The 16,865-nt window shown below is 36.2% G+C and overlaps 1 protein-coding gene across 3 annotated transcripts in view; it reads left to right on the top strand.

Moving 5' to 3' along the window:
- The window catches only part of LOC135200969 (neuropeptide Y receptor type 5-like), a 219,889-nt gene that overhangs the window by 50,569 nt on the left and 152,455 nt on the right, over positions 1 to 16,865 (top strand). For all 3 annotated transcript variants that reach the window (XR_010311409.1, XM_064229747.1, XM_064229746.1), the window contains exon 2: positions 16,099 to 16,156. The gene's annotated coding sequence lies outside the window, so the exon portion shown is untranslated. The remainder of the gene's footprint in view (positions 1 to 16,098; positions 16,157 to 16,865) is intronic.

Here is a 16,865-nt window from a genome sequence, read left to right as displayed (position 1 = left end):
AGAATTCACAGCCTTTCAGTTCCATTCAATAATACTTAGAAGCAGGGGAGTAGGTGAAGGAGGGAGAGGGGGTGGGGTAGAGAAGGGGGTTAGGGGCTGGTGTGGTGTATGGGCTGGGTTGCTTAGGGCTGTCATGGATTTCTGTTAAAGGTGAAAGGAAGTTTACGAATGCAAAGTAGCGCAGAATTTTAGATTTTTCGTTCTCTGCGCGTTTTTCCTTCCTCGACAGGACTTGGAACCGGTATTAGCTCACAGGAGGATAATTAATTGAGACACCAGTTGGGGCTTCTGAAACAAGAGAGGATTATGGAACGTATTGATGGTAAGGAAAGAGTGGAAAAAAATCGTATTGTCTGTTACGCGTTTTGAAGTAAAAAGGGTAGATTGGGGAGGAGCCGTTACATGGGTTGAAGTGTTCTGTTTCTCTAATCACACTGCTACTACTACTACTACTACTACTACTACTACTACTCTCGAAAATATACATTCTTATTCTTTTAACAGATTCTGAGAAATGCTTCCGCTGAAAATCAATCGTCTTACAAAAGAATTCATTGTCTATTTCACTCTTCTACGAAATACACAATAGGATGCATCAATATGAATGCATGATGAAAAATATACCAATAAAATACGAACAGTTTTGTAAATAAAATCAGTTTCAATTTAGAAACACAAAACACATGAATTCATACCCAGTTTCGTATCGAGTCACAGAAAAGCAATTAAAGATATATATCATTGAAACGGGGTCAGAAAATTAAAAATAAATGTATATTAAAGTGTTGGACACTCAAAAATACCCGCCTGCTTCACCTGTTTTGAAAAGTCTTTTCTTAATAACTTTCTGATATTGTTATTTGTATGAATATAGAAGATTAATGATTGATTAATGATATTGAATGTCTCTGTTCAAGTTTTGTCATAAATTAATATGTTAGAATTGAATGCAATCATCCACAGAAAAATATTTTGTCAGAATATACAATCTTGGCACCTTTGTAACTGTAGGATAGAATTTACCTAATTTATTTTAATTTTCAGTGTTCTAATGCTTACATTTCATTATCAATAAAAACGACAAATGCCACTGAATAAAGAAGAGAAATCAACTTTGAATGAAGCTGGTCTAATTATGAAAAAAATCCTTTTCAGTCGTTACATATTTTCTCTGGCGTGAAAGCAATAATATTTTATTCCTGCGAATGTTAACACAAAATATTCTCCACACATTTCCATCACCCTTTTAATACCGCTGCACCAACATAATACCAAATCCTCTTAGACGAAAAGAGTTATCATAATTATGCAAATTATAATTATAAACCCTCCTCGAAAAATGGAATGCTATTTCACAGGATGAAAAATGATATAACATAAAAACCGCATGATTGACGATGGGTGAAGTACTGAATTACATGAGATATAATTGCAATGGTATTTTTCTGGATTGCCTTTGAATGGATTAGGTTTTAACAATGAGTTCTATTGTGAGATACGTAGTCTGTACTACTGGTACCGTTGATTTTTATGTTTAGATGTTTTTTGTATTTTTGTAACTTTATACATACACACACACACACACGCTATATATATATAATATTAATATAAATATATATATATATCTATTATATATATATTATATATTCTATATAATATATAATATAATATATATGTACATCGAGCTACAAATGTCCTTTAACATCTACTCCACTCTACCTCGGAATTAATATAATTTCATATATGCTTAACCGAAAGGGAATTTTATTAGGCAATAATAGAATTGTCGGCGCCCAGGCGCGAACCCAGGACACCATACAAATCCAGGAACGTCAGTGAAGCTTTTACCCAATCCACCACCTCTTCGGTTAAGCATATATGAAAATATATTAATTCCGATATTAAAGGACATTTGTAGCTCGATGTATGTATATGAATCACGGTAATGTGATATGACTTATATTAATGGCTACGTGCTGTCATAAGCACTACAACACTACTGAGGTCGAGGTGGTTTAATGCTGGCTCCAAATCAGCGAATACCTGAGCGCGAAAGGTATTTGAGGGTGAGAGACGGCATTAACTTATAGCCTTTTGCGGTGGTGGAGTGGGTAAAAGCTTCACTGACGTTCCTGGATTTGTATGGTGCCTGGATTCGCGCCTGGGGCGCCGACAATTCTATTATCGCCCAATAAAATTCCCTCGGTTAAGCATATATGATATATTATACTACGGTATATTATATACATATAATATACTGACAGGCATCTATCAAAGGAAATTAGATATACACTATACCAGGTCAGACAATGAGAGCTTTCAACAAATATATATATATATACATCATACCCACACCAAAGCCAGAGTTTCATATTTCACAGATGAAATTAACGTCATAATGTATATTTCCCAACACTTGCCATTGTGAGATTAAATTCGAAATGTGTGTGTGTATTTCAATATACTTTACCCCTCTGAAACCACGGGACTTGATGCGCATCTCTGGTTGTTAATTTCTTCTGTCGAGAGCTTTCCAGTGTTCTTATTTTCTGGAGAAATGGAAAGGTTATACGTTTTACTGTGCCTCCGTTCGTATTCTCTTTCTTCCACCTTACTCGCCTCCTGTTAAAGTATTTAGACCCTTCATACTCTCAAGTTTCCCTTTCAGCGCTGAATGACCTCGTAGATCCCAGCGCTTGGTCTAATGGCTGGGAGAGTCCAGAGGTCTAAAACAAACTTATATCACTCCCTCCCACATCTTACCGCACTTATGGGTGACCTTTGAGCAACAGCCCGCGCTGGCATAAGGCCAGTTTAGTCTGTCCCAACAAAAGCGAGCCTTTCAGTGGGGAACAAATGAGTTGATATATCTTACACGCATAATCTCACTGGAATAACGAACTTAGTTTGGAAACACATAGGGCTGTGGAGCTTTGGAAAGAGTGAGGTGAGTGGCGCAGTGTGTTTAGAGGTTGTCCATGATTGTTAATGGGGATTTCGCGAGTGAATAAAATTTTCCAAGTGGAGTTCATTTTTAATTAAGAAACCAGATTGTTTCAGTCCCTTTTATGTTTTGTATTTCTGTGTATGTGCGTGTTTATGTTATGGTTGTGTTTTTATATATACATATTTATGTGTCTGTGATTATATTATCATCATCACCATTTCCCATTTCCACCTTCCAGGATCTCGTCGCCTCGCTTGAGAAAAACTGTCATGAGTCTCGGCGCTTTCCTACTTAAATACTGCTTGCGCTATCGTGTGTCCTTGCGCCGAATTCTCTTACTTAAAATTATGGTTATCTAACATGACTCCTAACAATGCGAGTAGAGGAAGAATTCAAGATTCTTGGCAGTTTATGAACAGATAACTGTAATGGTTATGTGGTTGGTGACACTAATAGAGACTTATAATGATGATGATACTGTGTTTACGAAGGAGATAAATATGACAGGAACGTAATTAGAAGAGAGAGAGAGAGAGAGATTGAGAGTTTTTCTGTTACTGTGTTACGCGTATTCCGGATTTCATTGCGTCTTGTATTACGCTCGCAAGGAACTCAAAGTTTGAAGGTTAGCTTCGATTGTAAACACGAAAAATATTTATAATATAGTTTTGTTTTGTTTATGCTCGTAGGGGAATTTCCACATCATCGACAGCTTCACAGATGACTACAAAGAAGGCGGCTCAGCAGTATTCCGTCTACGCACTAAAAACAACTTTTTAGATACGAAAACACAAACACGGTCTCTCTCTCTCTCTCTCTCTCTCTCTCTCTCTCTCTCTCTCGCTAACATTTGTGATCTTCTCTCTCTACTCTCCTTCTCCTTCCTCTCCCTCTTCTCCTCTTCTCTCTCTCTCTCTCTCTCTCTCTCTCTCTCTCTCTCTCTCTCTCTCTTCTGCTCTCTCGCTCTCTCTCTCTCTCTCTCTCTCTCTCTCCATCTTCTCTCTCTCGTCTCTCTCTCTCTCTCTCTCTCTCTCTACCCCCCCAACATTAAAAAAAAAAAAACAGCAGCATTTCGAAACGGGGCAAAACATTTCCCCAAGACAAGACAAGACGAGATGAGAGAGAGTCGTTTATCTCCTAAGAACTGCTGTAGTATATTCCTGAGATAAAAAGACTGGAATGAAAATAAAGAAGAAATACAAAAGAAAAAAAATATAAGAAAGTCTGTAAAAGACTGCCAAAGGGCTTTTAAGGGAAGTGGAGCTTTTTTCTACCTCGCTAGGAAAGGTATGCTGTTTTTTTCTCGCCTGTAAAACAAATGGTGGATTATTCTTTCTGGACGTAGGAGGGGTTTTACATATTTATTTTTTATTATTTATAGATGCGCGTGCGTCTTCGTGTGTGTGTGTTTTCCGTTGTGCAGGTGTGTAAGTAGAGTGATATGTGATGTATATATACGTATATACATATAAATACGTGTGTGTGTGTAACATACATCATTTATAAATTTCAGCCTTTTTTTGATAGAGCTTTAGCTCTGAACTGAGAGGGTGAAGAGACAAATGGGTTAAGTCTCCAACATCCAGACCCCCGAACCCCCCTCCCCCCAATAGCAATACAAGAAGCTTAACCTCGATGCCTGAGGTATTCAAAGCAATGTTCTTGGATTCAGACCGAATTAGAGGTGCAAGCAATATCAGAGTTATATATGTTTTAATTCTGAAAAGCTTCCTCTTTCTATCTGCCCGTAAGGTCCATAAGCAACATCAAGCTGATAGACTTGCAATTAGATATTGATGGGTATTTTATTTTCAAAATCATTTAATGATACGATTACGTTTTTAGTACTTCGAACCTCCATCTTTTCACATCCTTCTGATGTGAAGGAGACATCATTATGAGAGTGGAGGATGTTACTTTACCCGAAGAAGGTATATGCCAGCGCATGATAAAATCCTTTGGAGGAATCGTTCGTAGATGCCATGTTGAAAGGTTGTATTGTCTTCCCAGTAAGGTCTACTAAGAGTAAATGGTATACCCAGTACCCCAACCATTACCTGAATTATTATATTAATTTCCCTTTATAAGAGTAAAGATCATTCTTAGATGCCATGTTGAAAGGTTATATAATCTTCCCAGTAACTTCTACCATTGGCCTAAGAGTAAATGGTATACCCAGTACCCCAATCATTACCTAAAAATATAGTAGTTCACTTTATAAGAGTAAAGAAAGATTTTCCCATCACTCCCCAAAAGCTGGTACCATCGTCAGGATCCCGACGACGCCCCTGCAAAAGGGACAATCATTGAAATCTCAATTCACCAGACACCTACCAACAAATCCCCCCAACCACCCCGGAGATAAACAACAGAATTAGCTCGCACGCTGAAATGGCTCAAGTCAACTCCAGAGGCGACGCGTCACACACCTGTCCTTTACAGAGCAGAGTGTAATCAGGAACCTCTACAGGAGCTGTCCCGAACCCGGGACACTGGACGACGACGACGACGGAGGAGGAGGAGGGGGAGGAGGAAGTGACAGGTGTTTGACAATTCGAGAGGCACTGGTGTGCATTGTCACTTTGAAATTACTGAGGTTTATGATTTTGTTTAAAGTTGTTATCATTTGGTATCATCAAATGTTAACTTATATTTCGTCTCCCATGTGGCACCAGTGACGTTTTGTCCAGCTTGTATCACAACTACAGAAGGCATTTAGACTACCACTAACTTCTTTCGTGTGGTACCTAACTACATAACCTACAGCATTCTACGCTGAATGCTTATTCAGTTTTCTTCATACTTACTCAATGCATTTAATTAAATGTCTCTCAACAGCAGGAGCCATGTACTAGATTACCACTGTTCGTCTACGAGTAACATCTACTACAAATCTATAAGATTTTACAATAAACGGTTATCTAATTTGTGTTATAATTACTCAGGGCATGTTTCTCTATGTCCACAAGCAATATTTACCCGAAACAAAAGAAACTAGGGCAGTCTACGAAAAATGCTTATTTAATTTCTGCTATAATTGCTCAATACATGTTTCTCTACGTCCACAAGTAATATTTACCTTAAAAAACTAGGGCAGTCTACAAAAAATGCTTATCTAATTTCTATTATAATTACTCAGTGCATGTTTCTCTACATCCACAAGCAATATTTACCTAAAAAGTCTACAGCAGTCTACAATGAATGCATATCTAATTTCTATTACAATTACTCAGTACATCTTTCTACTGTGATAACTACACCAGTCTACGGTGAATGCTTATAAATGCTTATTTATTTTTCATATATACTTATACTTACTCAATTCATGTTTTGACTGGGTCGCATCAACATACATCTAAACGTATTAGCATACATATACGTCAGACCCACCAACCACACAAGCAAGGAACATTACCATATGAACAGACCTCTGTACGAATATAGAGTGTTTGCACTTGCTGGCTATTCGAGGATTATTTCACAGGTCTTCGTGTTTACCTCCTTTTTAGGAATGACCATAAATCCGTAAATAAGATAATAGTAAATGTAATAAACTTATTTTATAATAAAGGATATTTTTTTAATGTTTCAAATTCATAATATATATAGATTTTTCCTAACAATGGAAAGAGACTCTAGGTGATGCCCTTCTAGTTGTTAGTGGTTATTGTTGGGTGGGGCTGCTAGCCCTACGACCTATTGCATAGTAGTTTAATATGACAAGTGTCCAAGCCGGTCTTTGTTATTGGTCACCAATCCAAGCATTGACCAGACCCCATCTTCATTCACCTTTGAGACTGTATTTGTATATATATTCAAATTCATACACACACGTATACATACATATATATATATATATATATATATATATATATATGATATATATATATATATATATATATATATATATATATATATATATATATATGAACTGAGATTGATCACTTGCACAAAATGCACTTTGCATTCATGTAGAGAATAACTGGACCTAGTTTATGGCAACCAGATGATGGGGGCAGCTAGCCCTTGAAAACTTGTAATATATATATATATATATATATATTATATTATATATATATACTATATACACATATATATACATACATATATACTATATATATATATCAAATATATATATATATATCTATATATATATATATACAATTATACAATTTTACGGAACCTGTTACTGTGTTACTGTTCTACTCGACGATCGGAAACTCTGAAAGGAAGAATGTTGCTATAAATAGTCCTGTACTGTCCCCGTTTAGGACAAGTACCAGGTCATGAATAAATCGCTGGACACCTACGAGGCAACACTGTGGAGAGGGATGTGGATGCCAGATTCTAACAATAGAAAGACGGTATTGCTTCGTATTGCTGGCTTTATCTAAGCTTAAAAACTACTTTTTTTTATATAAACAATGCAGTGAGATATTTAATTTATTTAATTTTGCTTTCGTTCATTGCATCTGCTGTTCATTATTTTTTGTTTTGTACGGAATAAATTTCACATCTTTTTCTACAATAATGTCAGGCTAGTTTTCTTGCTTGTTCTCCTCTGTCTCCAATTGTGTAATAATTTGTTTAATTTTTTCTTTGTTTGTTGCATCTGTTTTGCTTGTTTTTCTATATGAAATAAATTTTCATCTTTTATCTAATCTGGCTCCAATGCTGCAATTTGTTTTATTTTTTCTCCGTTTGTTACATCCCTTTTCCTTTGTTTTATATTTATATACAATAAATTTCCCTCTTTTGTCTAAAAAAGAATCGTCCCTTTTTTTTGTTTGCTCATCTTTCCATTTTCATCTTCCAGAATATTCCACCATTCCCGTTTCGAGCAGAAATGAAGACGGGTTAATTAACGAAAAATATATCTAATAACTTCCTATTTTCATTCCAGCTCTGAATGCAATGCTTCATTAAACCGATATTTTCAGACCTGGTTAAGTCAGCGTCGTATTTCGAAATAATTCCGGAGTATGTTGTGTATTTTATGTATAAGTATACAGATTCTGTATACGACGTACATTCTCACGTACACTCTTGTCGACCTAAGTGGTGAATTTCGTATAGAGAAGTAGGTCGCAATCCACCTCATCCTGAATGCTTGGTAAGAATTGTGGTTTAATTTCCAGCAATGTGCTGGAAATTGCTGGAAATTAAATTAAAATTGCTTGGAATTGTAATTTAATTTCCAGCAATTTCCAGCTAATTGCTGGAAATTAAATTACAATTGCTGGGAGTTGTAATTTGATTTCCAGCAATATCCAGCAAATGCTGAAAATTATATTACAATTGCTGGAAATTGTTATTTAATTTCCAGCAGTTTCCAGCAAATTGTTGGAAATTATATTGCAATTGCTGGGAATTGTAATTTAATTTCCAGTAATTTCCAGCACATTGCTGGAAATTAGATTACAGTTGCTGGGAATTGTAAGTTAATTTCCAGCAATTTCTAGTAAGTAACTAGGAATTTGATTACAATTGCTTGGAATTGGAATTTAATTTCCAGCAATTTCTAGTAAGTAGCTGGAAATTTAATTAAATTGTTGGGAATTGTAATTTAATTTCCAGCAATGTGATGGCATTCCTCGTCCCAAACTTTTCCATTTTGCCTGATTTGTCGACGCTTTGGAAAAGTTTGTATTCCATAATCAGTCAGTAACGTATTGCATACATGTGACAAACATACTGAAAACAAGTTGGCAACAGTAAATGAAAAGTCTTTGACAAATTCTGGATAACTGTATGAAGCACTGGTTAGGAGAACCACCAATAAGTCTTTGACTTGTATTTAGCAAGTTTGTGATGTGTATACAACAAGTCTGACAGTCGTGCAGACACTCCTTGACCGAATCAAGTTCCATACACAGAGGCCCCGTAGTGGAGGTTAGTTCCGTCAGTGGCCTTCATGCGGTGCACTGTAGGCATGACTTGAGGTTCTTTGCAGCGTACCTTTGGGCCCTAGCTGCCACCGCTTTCGTTCCTTTTACTGTACCTCTTTTCATATACTCTTTCTTCCATCTTACTTTCCACCCTCTATCCTAACACTTGAGTCATAGTGCAACTGCTTTGAGGTTGTCCTCCTGTTACACCTTTCAAACCTTTTCACCGTCAATTTCCATTTCAGCACTGAGTGACCTCATAGGTCCCAGTGCTTGGCCTTCGGTCTAAATTTTATATTCAACTCAACTCCCGCGAAGAGGATTAGTATTCTAGCCTCATCCTGACTCCACTTCCAAAACAACGGTTTAGGAGATATATTCTCTGAAATGCAATTTCGAAGTGCTTAAAAAAGATTACAAGTTATCGAAAAACATTGCATGGAGGGGAAAGATAGATAGACTGTTCTGACAATCCGCCTGGATCCGATAGTTGTGTGGGTGGAATATGTAAATTGGTGTTTACGACTTAAATTATTTACGTGGGAAGTTTATTTATTACATTATGTGCACACAAAATACCCACCCACTGACACACACACACACCTACACACATGCATTTAGAATGAAAGTTCTATACATTTTCATGAATATATATATATAAATATATATATATATATATATATAGTATATATATATAATAATATATATAAGATATAATGTATGTATGGCGTTATGGTAGTTTTACTCGACCTCCATTCCAAGTGCTTTCTCTCTTTCATTTTGCTGTCCAACCGCTCTGACTATTACTTTTTAGTGGAAATGGGGAGTTTTCTGCCAATTCCACTTTTATTTCCTTGTATTTTATCTTCTTCATTTGATGAAAATCAAATAAATATATTAAAAGAAAGCAAGATATACAAATTTGAAGGCCTAATGGAATATATTTTTTAAGGGAAATATATTAGAGACAAAACGTGATATACAAATTTAGAGGTCTAGATGTTACTGAAGTTACTCTCGAATTAAAGATATTTTGATATATTACCATGGAATATATTTCTTTAGGGAAATACATGATAAATATATTAAATAAAAAGGAAGGTACATATTTAAAGGCCTATAAGTTGTTACTGTAGTGACTCTTAAATTAAAGGTATTTTGATACATCAAAATGGAATATATTTCTTTTGGAAATTACATTATAAATATATAAAAGAAAAAGGAAGGTACATATTTAAAGGCCTATAGGTTGTTGCCGCAGTAACTCTTAAATTAAATATATTTTGATACATCAAAATGGAATATATTTCTTTTGGGAATTACATTATAAATATATCAAGGAAAAAGGAAGGTACATATTGAAAGGCCTATATGTTGTTGCTGCAGTAACTCTTAAATTAAAGATATTTTGATACATCACAATGGAATATATTTCTTAAGGGAAATATATTCAGCTTCTGTTTTTCCAGTTCATTGAAAAATGTTGAGCTTGGCCGTTTGTTTCTTCCCATAAAAATGCATTGGAGCGATAAAACATGAATATTGGGGTCTCGGAAAGAGAGAGAGAGAGAGAGAGCGAGAGAGAGAGAGAGAGAGAGAGAGAGAGAGAGGTGGGGGGGGGACGGTTGGGAGATTAGGTAAAGATGAAAAGAGAGAAGGAGAGAGATAGAGAGAGAGAAAGAGATTAAAATTTTGAGAAAGAGATAAAATGAGAAAAATAGAGAGAGAGAGAGAGAGAGAGAGGTGGGAAATTGGGTAATGACGAAAAGAGAGAGAGAGAGAGGGGGGGCGGGGGCTAACAGACAGACAGAATATGGTAAAGAAGAGAGTGAGAGAGAGATTAAAAAACCAACCGCAGTTTTAAACTAGACTATTGGAAACGAGGCAAGTCCACAAATAAAAAAAATAAACAAATAAACAACACAATAAAAAAAATAATAAACTTTATTCCCTTGACCCAAAAGACTCCTGGTTTTACTTGAAACACTTTTATGCTTACTTATGGCTTTCAACATTCCAGTCTAGGAATTAATTCCTGCAAAAGCAAAAGTCTCTCTCTCTCTCTCTCTCTCTCTCTCTCTCTCTCTCTCTCTGCTGCTGCTGCTCGTATAAACCACATTTTTAACAGTGTACCGGAAATGAATACACGCCTGGTTTTCATTTATAAACAAAAGCCAATGGATGCGCCTTCTTTTTTGTCGTTTTTTTTTTATATAAATAAGAGCTCGTCCAATAGCCAGTAAGATGCGCCGGAGCTGCCCAGATTCGGAGACGACTTGGGGGAACTGTAAGAATTGTTAGGACTACTTCATGGCGACTTAACCACGCAGTTAGTTGTAGGCCTACCGCGTAAAAGATTATTAAAAGCCATGAATACCAAAGCAGGAAGAGAATTCCAAAATTGTCAAGTCAAAACAACCATGAATTAACAAAAGAGCATGTAAAACTACCGCTTTACTTTTTAAGTAAGGTGAGCAAGGCATTACAGAAGCATTAGGCCTAATTGCAGAGTTTACAAGCAAGGCATTACAGGCGCATTAGGCCTACTATGTATAGTTTCCAAACAAGGTATTACAGAAGCATTAGACCTACTATGTATAGTTTACAAGCAAGGCATTACAGAAGCATTAGGCCAAATTGCAGAGTTTACAAACAAGGTATTATAGAAGCATTAGCCTACTATGTATAGTTTACAAGCAAGGCATTACAGAAGCATTAGGCCTAATTGCAGAGTTTACAATCAAGGCATTACAGAAGCATTAGGTCAACTATGTATAGTTTCCAAACAAGGTATTACAGAAGCATTAGGCCTACTATGTATAGTGTACAAGCAAGGCGTTACAGAAGCATTAGGCCTACTTTGTATAGTTAAGCAAGGCGCTACATAAGCATTAGGCCTACTTTGTATAGTGTACAAACAAGGCATTACAGAAGCATTAGGCCTAATTACAGAGTTTACAAGTAGGGCATTGCAGAAGCATTACGCCTAATAGCAGAGTTTACAAGCCAGGCATTACAGAGGCACTAGGCCGACTATGTATAGTGTACAAGCAAGGCATTACAGAAGCACTAGGCCTACTATGTATAGTGTACCCAGCGCTGATTTGTGAGATAACACCACAGCTCTGTCATGTAGTTAGGCAACAGAACCAGATTGCGAAATGATTTTGTAACATTTGAAACAAAAAAATTGCCCTAATCCTACAACAAAATGCTTTTATGTTTTTCACACTTTATAAAAGCATAGCTGGAAATATGATTTTTCAAGCTGCACATTATAAATGTACACGGTTTTGCTTATGTTCCAAATGTCAAGGAGAGAGAGAGAGAGAGAGAGAGCTACATTTTTTAACTGCCTAAATCCCTGTATTCAAGGGAAGCTCCCTTTAACATGTGAAAGATAAAAAAAATCAAATGAAAAAATGTAGAGATTTGTATGGCTGTGCGGTTTTCGTATCAGATAAAGCACAGTACAGAACAGGGATCTTCTGCTAGCCTGCTTAATCCAGCTTCTTTGGTAAAAGCGTCCATAGCTTTATCAGAAGTCATAACTATGTTTCATTCTTTACGCTGTCGAGGTGTGTGTGTGTGTGTGTGTGTGTGTGTGTGTGTGTTCAACAAATGGTCTGTATTTTATGTAACTAAATCACAAATCCAAGAACCAGTGTCTAGATAGGTCTAAAAAGCATTATCCTGCTTACATCTTGTATCTTGAGTTACAAACGTCCATATCTTTATCAGAACCAGTAATGGTTTTGAAGAAATGTTTTTTAGTATTAATATTTTAAAGAATTATTTTTAATATTACTTAAATATTTTAAAGAAAGATTAACATATATACATATATATTATATATATATATATATATATATATATATATATTATATATATATTAATTATAGAGAGATAGAGAGAGAGAGAGAGACGAGAGAGAGAGAGAGAGGAGAGAGCTATCCATTTTAGAGAAAATAAAAAAATACAGTCCCGTTTTGATCCGCTAACGAGACCACCTGCTACTCTCTCTCTCTCTCTCTCTCTCTCTCTCTCTCCTCTTTCTTTTTTTTTTCCCTCTCTCTCTCTCTCTCTCTCTCTCTCACTAATTTTTCCCCAATTTATTTTCTCGCGCAATGAAGAATTTGGTCCAGTTAGCAACCAGAAGATATTTGCATATTAATATAACCCTGATTAAGAAAAAAAAAAAAATATGAGATGAACGATTTAGCATAAATCCAAGTGTAATAAAAATCATATCCCTCGAAAATGATCTGGTAAATCCGGTAAAAATCCAGATTTTTTTTAAAGGATCATTGGATGTTAATACCTTTTCATAAAAATGTCTCTTTAGTCTATAGTTACGAGATGACAGATGACCTTGTAATGTGTCAACAGTGCTGATATATTAAAAACCATCTCTTTTAACTTTCATTTTTCAAGTTCCTGTTAAATGTCGAACCTTATCCTGATCTACTTTTATTTTCATTTTCATTTTTTTTTTTATCTTTTAATGCACTCTCTACCTTATTCTGATAATAGCGATGCATCGCCAGGTCTCAGAAACATATCAATCAGTGTATATTACCATGGTCTATATACTTTATTTTCCTCTATACTGCGCATGGTAAACTTATTTTGTTTCTTGTATTTTTTCCTGGCTAAGCCTGCTCCTGTTTCTTCAGTCTTTCTCTCTCTCTCTCTCTCTCTCTCTCTCTCTCTCTCTCTCTCTCTCTCTCATAACAACTGTATTTCATTTCCTGCGTCATTTCTCCTCTTCTCCCGCATCTCATAAGACCTCATGTAAACAACAATATTCTTCTCCTTCTTCTTCTGCTTCTCCTCCTCCCCCCCTCCCCCTTCTTCTTCTTCTTCCTCTATTCTCGTAGGAATCGTTCTTTTACCCTCTGCCCTTTACGATAACACTGAAGCCTCCCAATGTTCTTCTTCTTACGTAAATATCGTTTATGGCAGAACAAACATTGCCACCATTTTTTCCCTTTCAGTTTTTTACCTTTACGTCTAGAATGTAAAAGATATATTATCCTTTTTCGTTTATGCTTTACTTTTTATGGTTTTTACAGTTTTAGTGAATGTGAAATGACAAGTGGCGTATTGCACTGGTCAGTTTCAAGGGGCGTTGGAAGGGATGTTGATAGGCCTAATTTAGGCATAGGCCCACTTCTTTGCACCTCATTTGAAATGGTCATACCTCCTTGTACCTCATTTCAAGAGACTGTACCGTTTTGCACCCCATTTCACTCAGTTGTAGCGCTTTTCCCTTCATTTCCTAATAGATGTGTTTGCATATGACAGGATCCAACGCACTACCTTGTAGGAGTGTCGCCTTAAAGATGGCTACACATTTTCTTTAATAGCCTCGGGTTGTACCCTATCCGAAGAGAAAGTAAGACATTATTGTGGGCACTACTTTTTCAAGTTCAGTTGTGGTTTTATCAGGTCTTTCCCACAAACGATAGCTAGAGCTATTCACGGACATATTTTTTTTTCTTTTTTCAGTGCAGAACAGGGGCAGGTAATGCTGGAATTCAAATGACCGGTCTGGACGATGCAAACTATAAAACAGACTCCGTATGTTTACAGTTAGTGACCCTGAATGTAAACTACTAATTGTTTCAATGTTTTATAAGGTTATTACAAGAATCGTTATGCTTATTGTGCTCTTGCAGTGATCCAGCTTTCGTTATAAGAATTCACCTGGGAAACAAATCATTGCTGAATTCCTTGCGTCATCTGGAAAACAGGTCATAATTTCTTTGTGGAATCATGAGCTATCTTGTTAGTGAACAGTTATAAAGCAGGTAATAGCAGTTACCAAGCAAAAATTAGCTTTCATGTAGATGAAAAGCAGTAGTCAAATGTACAGTAGTCCTTTCAAGGAGGAGTAGTACTATAGCAGTTAATTGAGAGCAATTCACACGAGTCACTGTCTACGCCAACTGGATTGTTAGGCCTAGCTCCAAGAGCACGGCTTAGTTGGTCTTATTACTTGAAGCCCACCTCACTAAACAACGAGATACCCAGTAAAAGGCCTTTCACTTCTAAGTATGATACTTAAGAGGCTACCAGCATGTGAATATTTTAAGTGTATATTAATTTACGTGACACAAACACTTTTACATCTTAGGGCAAATGCTCTTCAATCTATTTCTTGCTAATGCCAGAACAATGCAAGAATCTACACGCAAATAATTATATTTTCAGATATTTCAAAGCCTAAATAACTTAACAGATTGACCAAGAATCCATTGAATATTATGGAGGGTAAGTAATTACACAAGTCAGCCAACAGGGCTAGACAACTTAACTTCTGTAACGACACCCCGCTGCTACTTAGGAAGAAGTTCGGCCACAAATTATACTGGCAGTTTGAAGTCGAACTTCCTTCCCCCGCCCCCCACCCCCCTCCAATCATAAGCGTCATCATCATCATACTCAATTATTTCCCAGTTTTCCCAATTTCCTTCCGAAACAGAATTGGGGTAATTAGTTTAGTTTGTTTATTGATCTATTTTTTTTAACTTGAAGGGAACTCAGTGAGCATGGCATGAGATTGAAGATACGACCCGAGATTTTCAGTTGCTGGAGAGAGAGAGAGAGAGAGAGAGAGAGAGAGCCTCACTCTATTGCATGCGACGACTCACGTCGCGTTCATTTGTGGCTAACTGGAAAGCGCCCGGGATATGCAAGAGCAGAGAACGCTCCCTCATAAATATTCCATTTCCCGATGAATTGACGGCGTGCAAGCATTGTTTTGATCATTGGCCTCGGAATCCTGGTTGGAGAGAGGAGGAGGGGAGGGGGAGAGGGGGTGGGTGGTTACGATGTTGCTGTCACTGGTTGCTGTGGTTGCTATTCGGTGTTTGGTGGTTGCAGGTTGATGTGGTTAGTGCTTGGTGGTTGCAGGTTGATGTGATAGGTGGTTGGAGGATGCAGGTTGCTGTGGTTAGTGGTTAGTGATTACAGGTTGCTGTGGTTAGTGATTACAGGTTGCTGTGGTTAGTGCCTGGTGATTGCAGGTTGGGTTTTGGTTGCTGGGAGCTGGTGGCTGTGGGTGCTAGTCTCGATATATATAAACTCTCTCTCTCTCTCTCTCTCTCTCTCTCTCTCTCTCTCACTTCACCTTTACCGTGATAGTAGAAGTTAACCTACTCACGGGACAAAATTGTCCCCTCGTTAACTTAACGTATCTCCCGCGTCTTTTGTTGACATTTTTTCATGAAACTTCTTCTTCCCTCTTTTTCGTTACAGGATCTTGATGGGCAGCCGGTCCCCCTAGAGAGTTTATGGAACACCATTGGAGCTGCGTGTGAGTTGATATATGTTTTATTCTTTATTATTTATTATTATTTTTTTTTGTGCGTTAGATTGGTGTACTACTATTATATTATGTATCTAATTTTTCGGTAATCTCTTTAGCATCTTTTTCAAATTCGCTGAGCTTTGGTTTTGGGTAAATTAAGTGTGGGTAGATTGATTCAATTTTCGGTTTTAAAATTTTTTATGTGTGTTCTCTTGTAAGTAAGGTTGGATAACGTGACCAATTATAGATTGTTATATATATATATATATATATATATATATATATATATATATATATATATATATATATATATATATATATATGGATGTCTTTACTGTATTACAACAGTATAATATGAAGATAAAAGGCCCATAAACGTTCAAATAGTGTTTTATGTGCCTTTTATTTTCATATATATATGTATAAATGTATACATACATACACACAAATATATATATATATATATTATATATATATATATATATATATATATATATATATATATAATATATTTTGTTTTGGGCAGTAGTCAACAGTTCCTTCAACATTCAATTTCATTCCTTAAAAAAATACAAAAACAAAAGAATAATATACCCTGAAACAACATATACCGTTGGCATTATATATATGCTACATTAGAACAAACTCCTCCATATACATCAAGTAAACAATAACAATTATTTTAACAAAACGAACTCATCCCAACCTCCCATAG

Source organism: Macrobrachium nipponense, chromosome 27 (assembly GCF_015104395.2).
Source record: "Macrobrachium nipponense isolate FS-2020 chromosome 27, ASM1510439v2, whole genome shotgun sequence".
Lineage (NCBI taxonomy): Eukaryota > Metazoa > Arthropoda > Malacostraca > Decapoda > Palaemonidae > Macrobrachium > Macrobrachium nipponense.
Note: the sequence above shows the minus strand (reverse complement) of the source record. Positions and strands in the feature narration are given on the sequence as shown.